Consider the following 11,027-nt stretch of genomic DNA (forward strand, 5'->3'; position numbering starts at 1 on the left):
AAAAAAAAAAACCTCTCCAAAAAAAAAAAAAAAGATTTCCTTGGAACAAAATCTGGAGAAATAAGAGCTCTGATAAGGACATGCGGATTCCTGAAGATTGAGAATTGGCGTGTGTAATAGTGTCATTGAAATAGTGTATAGTTAGTGCCACAGAAAGGTCTGGAAGAATCAGGATTAAAAATGTTCACTGGACTGGCCTTTAGGAGGTACTTGGCAATTTTTGCATGAACAATTTTTTGGCTAGGTTATAACCTTAAAGTTGCTTTGAGTTTGCTTTAAAAATGATGACTGGAGTGGGGGACAGCAGATGGCATGGTGGCTATGTCGCTGTTTCCCACATAGCCTACCACAGTTTGAGTCCTGGACCCAGTGGATTTGAAAAATAACGACAGGCACATGTGCATGTATACCCAAGATCCTGGGAGGAAAATGGAGAAGAAAGCGTTGTGGAATGGCCATCCTCCCAAGGGGCTGATTTTTCACTTTCTTTCTCATTGTCTCTGTCTCTCTCTCTTGGGCAAACACACGTCCTATGGCAAAACTTTCTTAAAAAATTAAAAAAATAAGATAACTGGGACCTAATGGTGGCACAGTAATAAAGCACAATGCTCTGCGTGGCAGTTCCACATGGGAAGTTCCTGGTTCAAGTCCAGAGACCTTCCAGAGTATCCTGGGCATACATTTGTCCATGATCTGGCATTAGGAGCTGTTGTGAGTACTCTCTCTCTCCTTCTGACTCTTTTCTGTCTCTCTTAGTCATGGGATTAATAAATAAACTTCAAAAAAAGGTTTGTACTTGTACTTTTATCAAAGTGACTCTTATTTGAACATCAGCCAACATTTTTAGGTAAGATATTTTTTGTCCAACTTCTTGTTTTTCATCATCCCCAAAAGTTAATACACTTTTGGCGGAGGGGCAGGGAAGCCATGTCACTGCTGTTAAGTTTCGGGAAAGAATTGGTTAAGAAACATAGACATGCTTTATTTGGCAGTGGCCATGTACACTGTCACTAAATTTTTTAAATGTTTACTTGCCCATTGAAATCAAAGGGGTTTGAGGAATAAAAGTTTGGAACATGCATTGGTGTTTCACAGACTCTCAGTTTAGCTATGGCCCTCCAACTCATCCAGTTTGCACATACTTCTCTGGAGTTGGTCGTTCCTCACTTCTGTAGCTTCTGCTAATTCTGGGCAAGCTACTGATTAGTTTCATCACCCACCAGCTCTTGAAGTTTAATTTGCAAACCTAGATATACTCTTTGTGTGTCTTTTTTTAGTTTTTATCATGAATGCAGTTAAGATTCAGTACTACCAAATAGTATTTTCTGTGTGCTATGCACTGTGATAAGCACATTAAATGGGTTATCTTATTTGATTCTCACTCATGTTAACAACTTGTGGAAAGTACTATTTTCCCCATTGTATAGAGTGAAAAACTGAGACACTAGTTTGCACAGCCACTAGGTGGCAGAACAGTGGCTTCAATCCAGGTGTCTCTGGAGTTGAAATTCTTGATCTTAACCATTATGTATACCATTCCCTGGCTTTTTGCATGGTCAACTATTAATGTTTCATTCCCCACACTTTTAAGTTGCAATGCTTGGCATGATTATTCCGTCTTCAGATTTGGTTTAATCACAAATGTGCAATAAGAAACTGCAAAGCCCTGTATGCCTCTCCATTCATCTTAATAAATGAGGTATTTATTAAGGAGATCTCGGATACTCGATTCCTTTGTGAAGTGTTAAGCTAAACTAAATGTAATAGAACATTATGTGATATATTAAAACATTCTCAATGTCAAATTCCAGTTCAAAACAATCAAATTCTTTAAAGATAAAAGTAAATGATTACTGGCGTTTTCCCCAGAAAATATAAACTATTGAATTTTTTTCTTCTGTTGTTATATATGACACCATGTATACAATTTTACTCAAAAAAAGTCATTCGTTTTTGGTAAACAAATACACTTTAATATACATTGTACTTATGTGCGAGGTGCAAGGGGAGGAAACACTTGAGAGGTGGCAAAATGTAAAGTTTAAAAATTTTAAATAAAACATACATACATGGTAATATATTAAGTACACACCATACCCCATTCTAAGTTCTAAAATAGTGGGTTGTTGGGAAAGTCATGACACATTTTTTGCATAGAAAAATACGCCATTACTTTTCTAACAATTGACTTAGATCTCTAATGAGAGATGTTAAAGGTTGTGGAGAAGGGTGGTACTCGAACCAATCTAAGTAATGAAAATGGAGAGTTTCTGAATTTATCGACTTTTTAAAATATAGTCCCTCATGGGGATTTGAGAGAGAAGGATGTATTGATGCAAAATAGAACGTCATAGACCAAGTGCCCAATTTGTGACTGATACCTCAGAAAGTAAAGAAAAACCATTGGGCCAGCCCATGGCCTGGTGGTTCAGACAGCTAGATCTCACACGGCTGACCATGTGGTTTGAATCCTGGACCCAGATACATATGCAAATGTGCTCTAAATCCTGACAGAAAAGAGATGGAGGAGCAGAGATTGCAAGGTAACCATGCCACATGGGGGAGTTCTTTCTCACTTTCCCTCTCTCTCTCTCTGTCTCTGTCTCTGTCTAGCAAGTGCATGTGCCCTGTAGCAAATTTAATAAAAAAAAAAAGAGCCTTATATATATATCTTAGTCACATGCAGTAAAAGTTGTTCTGACTTTATATAGAATCAATAGACAATGTAGTCTGAATAAAAATCAATGTATTCTAGGAAATAAAATTTTCTGCCTTGTATTCTGTTTTCTCACTTTCTTCCCATCACACCCTTGCACCCAAACTCTTCTGTCATTGTAGTTATTCCTCCTCGATCTACAGTAAATTGTTCTCTTGAATACCTCTTTTCATGTCAGAGTCAGATCAGCAATAGGACTCTGATGAGAACAGAGTGACTCGATTCTGAACCTGACCCCCTCATTGAAACTCCCTGAAAGCAGCTAAGTAATAAAGCCCTTGCATGTTGGTAGAACAGCCGGTAGTTATCAGAAGGGAAGTGTGCTGCTGCTGAGCTGATCACTGCTCTTCTAGGAGGATGAATGCTCTGCTGCTTGTCTACCGGAAGATGTGAACAACCTGCCAAGTTTGTCTGTCTTTTTCTCAGTCTGCACCACAGAGGGGATATGCTCAACTGGCACAAGCTCTGAACACACCTGAATTCAGTTCCAACATTCATCAATAAAAATGTATTGCTGATAAATAGCTTTATGGAATACCATAGGAATCTATTAGAGCCTAACAATACAACCCCACAAAGGTTTTCTCCAGGGCTGGGATCAATGTCCTTAGCAGAATTTATGGGAATGCCATGAAACCCTCAGAGATGTAGTGACATTCTCTACAGCCTTTCTTGGATCCCATCAATTATGGTCTAATAAGGTCTTTCCTGCCATAGGAAAAGTCTCTCTCAGCCTCTTACTCTGCCACGTCCTCTCTTAGGTGAATATTTATAAATAATATATAAATAAGAGCAATTTTTTATTTTATTTTATTTTTTTACTACATGTGCTCCCCTCCTGACCCAGGTAGTCTCCAGGGGTTTTGTCGACCTGTCAGGGTTCTGGGAAATCCCTGTGGAAGGAAACATCATTGGGTCTGTTTGCTCTAGTAAATCTGAACAGGCAGACAGCAGCTCCTGTGATCTCTCTGAGATAGAGACTGTGTCCATACAACATTTCACATTTCAAGCATGCTTAAGAACTGTAAAATAGATATATCTGACTAAATATTATGGCAACTGCTATGGTTTGAATGTTTCCTCCAAATCTCACTGGAAATTTAATTGCCATTGTGATAACATTAAGAGGCAAAGACTTTAAGGGGTGATCAGGTCATGAGAGATCCACCCTTGTGAATGAATTAATGTAGCTCTCATGGGAGTGGTTAATTTCCACAGGAGCGAGTTCCTACGGAAGGATCAATTCTGGATCTCATATGCTCTCTCGCCATATGATGCCTATTGCTGTGTAGTGACAGAGCAAGAAGGCTCTCATCAGATGTGTCCCATTGATCTTGGGCTTCCCAGCCTCCAGAATAGTAAGATTCTCTTTTCCCTATAAATTACCCAGTCTAGCGTATTCTATTGTAGCAGCAGAAAATGAACCAAGACAGAAGCAAAACTTTATTTTAGTTATTATTTTGAGAGATTTTTGCTAAAGGGCACATGTGCTCACTAGAGAGACTAAGAGAGAAAGAGACAGAAAGGAAGAAATCACTCCCCCCTCAGTGGGGTTGGCTACATTACAATCCCTTATCCTCCATTCTTCTCTTGAGTTTTGGAGTACACATGCTCACATACCCAGCATGAGATTCAAGCTGCTGGGTTCAGACCTGAACTGTGGACAACTACATGAGAGTCCAGCATCTTAACCACTATGCCACCTGCGAGTCCCTAGAAATGAAATCTTTTACTAGAACATTCCAAAGCTCATGAAAAAGTACACTGGGATATCAAGATATGATTTTGCTCTAACTTTTAGGTTTCTTAAACAGGTAGGAGGCAAAGCCACGGGTCTTCAGGCCTTTGACTCTCCTTCAGGTTGAGCCTAGATTATCTTGGGTGTGTCCTTAAGGTTGACTTCAATATACATTTAACTTACTACCAGCTGCCTTTTTTTTTTTTTAGAGAGATTTTCGCTATAGGGTACGTGCACTCGCCAGACAGACAGAGAGAGACAGAGAGACAGAAAGCGAGAAATCACCCCCCGGGGGGATGGTCACGCCGCAATCCCTTCTCCTCCATTCTCCTCTCGGGATCTTCGGCATGCACGCACACGCGCCCGGCGTGCGTTTTAAGTCACCGGGTCCAGGACGCGAACCGCGGTCGACTACGTCGGAGTCCAGCGACATAGCCATTACGCTAACTGCGGGTTCCCCCAGCTGCCTTTTTTTTTTTTGAGAGAGATTTTCGCTATAGGGTACGTGCACTCGCCAGACAGACAGAGAGAGACAGAGAGACAGAAAGCGAGAAATCACCCCCCGGGGGGATGGTCACGCCGCAATCCCTTCTCCTCCATTCTCCTCTCGGGATCTTCGGCATGCACGCACACGCGCCCGGCGTGCGTTTTAAGTCACCGGGTCCAGGACGCGAACCGCGGTCGACTACGTCGGAGTCCAGCGACATAGCCATTACGCTAACTGCTGGTTCCCCCAGCTGCCTTTTTGACAGGCAAGTCTATGACTTATTCTATGGGGAGTCATTGATGAGATTCCAGTTTCTCTGAAAGAACTCTCAGTCATACAGATTAAACAGATTTCATTTCCATGAAGTATCTACACAATGTACACTCACACATATCCACATTTATAACCACATTCATGTCTGTATATGGACATGTAATATCCTCAGACATACGTGTGGAGGTATTTCCATGAGTTTTAGGAAAGCTGTTCTAGGAATGATGCACTTTAAGAATAAGACATCACTACTTGTCATGCATTTTCTCTGGATGAATAATGTTTTATTTTCTTAATGTGATCATAACAGCTTTAGGTCAGTAATGGGCTACAGACAGAAGCCAGGCTTCCACTGAGACTTAAGTCACATCTTTGATTCAGTATGAAGTCTGAGGCTGTGCAACACAGGCTTCTGAGGTGAAGTTCAGTTAGGACAAAGATCTGGGTGGGAAGAAATGGGAAGCTCTCACTTTATTAAGGCATCACCTGTCCTTTACAATTCTTTCTTCTTTTTTTAGTTTTTAATGTTTTTTTTCTTTTTTTTTTAAGAAAGAGAGAGAAAAGGAAAAAGAGTGTTTCCTTAGAGTCTTGTCACATAGTGATCCCCTCCCCAGCCCCAGTCAACCAGGTACATGGGTGTGAGCATGGGCCCAGCAGGTTTCAGGTCGACCTGGGGTCTGAACCCTGTGACTCTAGCATTGTAGAGTGGTGCACCACTGCGATGTCACCATAGCTGGACCACTGTTCTTAAATATCTTTATTGCTATTTTCTCTACCGTAGGTACAGTACATTTTTTTTACCATTAATACTTTGGGGAACAAATTCAAGATCATATAATCTTTAACATAATAATGTGTCATTGACATAATATAGCACCTATATTGAAGCAGGCCAGTTTAAGGTTTAGCAGGATGGCAGCCATTTTGAAATTAAGAAAGGCCTTTAAAGATAAATCGGACCAAATTCTGAATCATAAGGAGATCTATATGAGGAATGATCAGATGAGAAAACCAGGAATGAGCATTCGAAGGAATCAGGTTAATTAGTCAAGGGAATATGATTGGCTCTGATTGATAGTAGTGAGGAATGACTTGCACCTGCTTGTATCTTTTTCTATAGATACTGCAAACATGCTGAGCTTTCCAATGGTGCTTGCTGACTGTCTCCCTCTAGCTGGTTATAAGATAAACACCTTCTCTAGCCTCTCATTTCATTGACCATGAGAAGCAGCCAGACTTAGTTTGGGCAGTAACAATATTAGATACCTAGGCTGCCTTAACAAACTATCACAAACTGAATGTCTTAGAAAAACAGAAACTTTACTCTCTCATAGTTCTGGAGGCTAGAAATTTGAAATCAAGATGTTAGCAGAGCCATGCTCCTTCTGAAGGCCCTAGTAGAAAACATGTTCTATGCTTGTCTCTTGGCTTCGAGTGTTGCCAACAATCATTAGTATTCCTTGGCTTTTAGATGCTATTCCAATCTCAGCTTCTGTTGTCACATGACATTCTCCTTCATGTCCCCATCTGCTTTCTCATCTTCTTATAAGAATACCAGTTACATTGAATTAAAGGATTGCTCTATTTTAGTATAACCTCATTGTAAGTAATTATACCTTCAATGGCCCTATTTCCAAACAAGTTTATAATCTAAGGTTCTGAGAAAGGCCTAAATCTAGGAGTGGGGTGTGTGTGTGTGTGTGTATGGTAATAACACCAGTACAATACTTGGAAGGTACTATGCGTTTTTGTATTAATTGTAATACCAGTATAACTTATAATACCAGTATAATACCTAGAAGGTACTATGGTCCTTTATTGAAACTCCTTAACATATCAGGCAAATGAATTAATTTCTTGCTTCTTAGAAGAACCTAGACAAGGTAAGTATTGGGAAGCAAGGATAGGAAAATAGAAAATATCCAGAACACTATGTCCAATACCTATTTGACTTCAAATGAATTAAAATTAAATAAAACTTAAAAAACATCTCTTCAGTCTCACTAGCTATACTTCAAATGATAGCCACACGTGGCTAATGACTTACTTTACTGGATGATCCAGAAATAGAATATTTCCACGATGGCAGAAAGGTCTTCCAGACTGTGTGGTCTAGAACCCAAAACTATCAGGACCTTTAGTGGAGCGTCTTAGGAAAGGTGAGGGTAGGGGAAAGGTCTGGGAGGGCAGGATGTTGCTGTAAGAGGGGCACTCTTGAAAAAGGGTGTAAAGCACTTATCATAGTATTGTCTGGAGACCAACTGCAGGCTGTGGCTCTCTTCTTCAACCATGCTATTTTGCCTTGCTGCTATGGGTTTGAATGTGTCCCCCCAGAATTCCTGTGTTAAGATTTGGTTGGCCATTATAGCAGTGTTGAGAGTGCGGAAACTTATTCATATTATGAGATTAAGAGGTGGAGTCTTTGGGAGATGATTAAGATTAAGGTCATCAGGGTAGTCCCCAAGGACTGAATCTCCTGGTTCCTAAGGAGAAAATGAGATAAAGACACAGTGACAAGGAAGCATGTGCTCTGGCTCTGCTCAGTCTCCTGCATGTGATGCCCTGTGTAGCCACAATATTATCTACCAGCAAGAGAAACCTCACCAATCATGGTCTTTTGACTTTACCCAGACCTGTTATTGTAATATAGCAAACAAAAACATTTGCACAGAGCCAGTGTTCTCTAAATGTTTGTGGAGTCATTGTGAAGCCATGAATACCACAAGCAGTCTAGAATGTTGTGGATACTGGCAATGCTGCTGGCAGAAAGGTCCGATTTCCCTGAAGATTTCGGGAATACAATGCTGTGTTAGCAAATTTTCCACATGGATTTTCAGTTGAAGTGTGGGGACATGTGTTTCAATGCCTTACTTCCTTCCTAGACCATCAGCACTTTGCCCCATCATTGGGTTCTCCAGAAACACAGACAGTTGCCTTCTTTTTCTACCAGGGAAGAGAAGAATGGCATTATGCTACCCCTGCCCTTTGCCCTTGGGCTGTTCCACACTCTCTCTGTCGACCACCAAGATGGTGTCTCGTACAGAGTCCTCAGGCACTACTGTGCATACCCAGAACACTGCGGTGAGTGCCTTCCTGACAATCTTTCCTCTCCCCACAAGATGGGAAGGGCAAATTGCAATTGGGTTTGAAAGGGATGGGTAACTTACCTGGTCCCTGGGGCTTTGACAACCTCCTATCGCAGTGCCCATTGATGGAGGGCTGACACAGTTCATTTCCCCAGCTTGGATTTACTGTGATCCCTTGTCACAGCTCTGTGATGAGGAGGGGGGAAGGGGATTTTCATCAGTGCAATGAATACTTGTAGCAGTTCACTGTAGTGACTCTCCAACATACACGTTCACACATGTTGACATGTTCCTATCTATCAATATTACCATCAATATACAGAGTAGTTTTTCTGTAAATCCCAAAGCAAAATTTGGAAGATCGCCTAACAATTGCCCTCTCTCAGCTCAATTTTGATACTGTTTTAGATATGAAGAGAAAGAACCATTCCTGTTTGACACTGTGGCGTGAATGTGGCATAAATGAAGCCATGGACATGTTCTAAATAAATCAATCACCAGGATATTGCCTTTGAGAAGTATGTTGGGCTATATATATCTTACTGCTTGAATACCAGGAATAGTTCTTGAATGCCATGATAGAAATATGGTGAATGATGAATAGCATTATTTATCAAATGACCTATCTGAATTACAAAAGGTAACAAAAGACTTCTTTTTCTTTTGAATAATAAAATAAATGCTACAAATAAAATTTAAAACCTTTAAAACTACCTTGATTAATGATTACTTGGAGTGAGAGATGGTTAGGCCTTGAGATTGACTGCAAAGGGTCCCAGGAAATGCTTAAGGTCTATGCTTTAATTGTAGTGCCAATTACATGATTATATAAAATTACTAAAATCATAGTTACATGATTTTATTATATGTTAAACAGTATATTAAACAATTCATATAAAAACTCAAAACATCCACATTAAAATTCTGAATTTAGAATATTTAGAATGGCTACAAAATTTCAGAAACTTGAATCTTTAAAAAATATGTTAACCAAAAGGGAGGTTTTAAAATTTAGAATTAGATGAGCATTTTCCTTGTGAAAATATTGTTTAGGTAAAACTGAGATCATGCACTGATAGAGAATTATTAGTCCTCACAGAGGGCTACTCTTCTGAGCCACTTTATAGTTAAGTAGAACCTTGTAGTTAGTTCAGTATAATGGATAGTGGAATTTGTATGTGTACAGGGAAAAGTCATTTCATGGCACTCTAGCTCTCTAATTTCTTGCCCAAGAAATGTTAAGATGGTGGTGTCACCAGATGATGGTGCCCCTCTCAGCCAGAAATAGTGTGACTGCTCAAGCTAAGACTTCTAACCAAACTGAATGAGCAAAAAATAAAGCTTTGTTGTGCTAAGCCATTGAGATTTGGGGTTGTATTTGTTACCACAGTGTAACATAAACTGTAGTGACTAATACAATATGCTGCCTTGATTTCAAAATACTCAGAGTTTAATGCCATTTAAAGGTCCATTGAAAGGTTGCCTCACTGGGGAATCTAGATTTTGAAAACCACACTTCTCAGGCGTTCTGTTGACAAAAGAGACATTAGAGCGATGACCTTCTTGGCAATACATATTCAAGAAGAGAGACTGAGCAATAATAACCTGAATAGACATTCCAGTTGTATTCTTAACTATCTGGGTGTTGTGAAATGTTGTGAGATTGTCTACTAATGCCTTCATCAGAGGCAGAATTCACCTGAATTCACATATTTAATCTCCAGATTAAAATATGTAACTGTGGGACCAGCAGTTAGCGTAATGGCTATGTTGCTGGACTCCCACGTACTCGACTGCAGTTTGCATCCCAGACCCGGTGACTTAAAACTCACACCGGGCACATGTGCGCGCGTGTCCAAGATCCCGAGAGGAGAATGGAGGAGAAGGGATTGCGGCATGGCCATCCCCCCGGGGGGCTGATTTCTCGCTTTCTGTCTCTCTGTCTCTGTCTGTTTGGCGAGCGCACGTGCCCTATAGAGAAAACCTCTCCCAAAAAAAAAAAAGTAACTCTGAGTTAAGGTGCTGGACTCCCACATGATTGTGGTTCAAGTCCCAGCCCTGGTGGCTTGCTTTATCACTTTCCCTTTCTCTCTCTTCTCTCTGGTCAAATTAAAAATAATAATAACAAATAAAATGAAATAAATAAATAATTTATTTTTAAAAAATGAATAGAGTTTGGTTTCTTACTGAATAAATGAATTATTGGCCTGATGATATTACCTCCTTATCTTGGGCAGTTGTAACTGCCAGCTAGTGAAATCTCTTCAGGAGTACTTAAAACTCACACTAAAAAATATTTACTACTAGTAAACATATCAATGTTTGGAAAGACTTAGCTTTGAAAGGGGCACTGGTTTTTTGGAATATAACTAAGTCCCTCTATTTAAGATTCACACACCTTAATATGTTCAGCAAATCACTAGCAGTAGCAGCTAATAGTAAAGCCCAGTAAAAGAATACATTGATCAGAGGGACATGAAGAAGTATGTAGTGAGTTTTTCCTGAAAGAGAAGAATGGAAAAGGATGAAGTCAGAGGCAGTCAAGTGGAGAAAAATAATAAGTGAGACAATAGTTTTGTAGTTTTGTGTTATTGGAAAAAAAAAGAAAGAAAGAAAGAAAAGAAAAAACACCACTATGTGACTGTAAGCATGCTGCTTTTGTTTTACAAAGAGAGGTTAAAAAAGGAGAGGGAAGAGAAACTTTTTTTTCCCCACTGAATCCCTTCT

At 39.8% G+C, this 11,027-nt stretch overlaps 1 long non-coding RNA gene across 2 annotated transcripts in view; it reads right to left on the reverse strand.

Moving 5' to 3' along the window:
* The window catches only part of LOC102480798 (uncharacterized), a 23,343-nt gene extending 12,574 nt beyond the window's left edge, over positions 1-10,769 (reverse strand). The window contains exons 1-3 of one of the 2 annotated variants that reach the window (XR_001369381.1): positions 10,699-10,769; positions 8,382-8,486; positions 5,487-5,655 (exon numbers count right to left, since the gene is read on the reverse strand). This is a non-coding gene — a long non-coding RNA (uncharacterized LOC102480798). Of the gene's footprint in view, positions 1-5,486; positions 5,656-8,381; positions 8,487-10,698 lie in introns of those variants that run through there. The other variant, XR_336668.1, reaches the window with a different exon arrangement.
* Between the last annotated feature and the right edge of the window lie 258 nt (positions 10,770-11,027).

Source organism: Tupaia chinensis, unplaced genomic scaffold, assembly GCF_000334495.1.
Source record: "Tupaia chinensis unplaced genomic scaffold, TupChi_1.0 Scaffold141057_1, whole genome shotgun sequence".
Taxonomy (NCBI): Eukaryota; Metazoa; Chordata; class Mammalia; order Scandentia; family Tupaiidae; genus Tupaia; species Tupaia belangeri.